Source organism: Penaeus monodon, chromosome 21 (genome assembly GCF_015228065.2).
Source record: "Penaeus monodon isolate SGIC_2016 chromosome 21, NSTDA_Pmon_1, whole genome shotgun sequence".
Taxonomy (NCBI): Eukaryota; Metazoa; Arthropoda; class Malacostraca; order Decapoda; family Penaeidae; genus Penaeus; species Penaeus monodon.
In genome coordinates this window covers 42369090-42369625 of record NC_051406.1, presented here as the reverse complement: position 1 = coordinate 42369625, position 536 = coordinate 42369090, and the positions used below count along the sequence as shown (strand labels likewise).

Below are 536 nucleotides of genomic sequence, written 5' to 3'. Positions count from 1 at the left end.
GCACACATAAAACACATAAAACTAGTCTGATTATTTTCTCTTTCTCTCTCCCCTCCTCAGCTCATACCACCCAGCATTTCAATATTTCCAAATGAAATTCCGTTCTACCTCATCTGCTGTGATGAATGTAGTCCTTTTATCTTCCCTGCACAAAAAAGGGGATCCCTATAGATAACCTTATCGCCGTGTTTGTGTCTACGAATAGTTTTAGCGGTTTTAACTACTCTCCCTCCCTCACATGCTCTCGAACACACCCTTACTGACCCACTGAGCTAATAGTACTGACGTAGATCGGGTCAAGAGAGTGTCACGTAGCCAGCGATCCCAAGGCACAAGTTTACATTGGTTACGTGGGGAGATATGACACTTAGCGACGCGCGAGGGGCAACCCACGTGACACTCTGGCTTGTTGATCCGGAATATAAGCGCCCTCGCATGAAGACTAAGTAAACAAACTGTCAGAACAACAAAATATTGATTAATTTCATCTTTGGGACATAAATCTCGGGTTATTGTGCACAAGGGGTCGAGTGTGG

At 44.6% G+C, this 536-nt stretch overlaps 1 protein-coding gene across 1 annotated transcript in view; it reads left to right on the top strand.

The window, feature by feature from the left end:
* The window catches only part of LOC119586519, a gene marked incomplete at its 5' end in the record, with an annotated part of 46791 nt that overhangs the window by 30045 nt on the left and 16210 nt on the right, over positions 1-536 (top strand).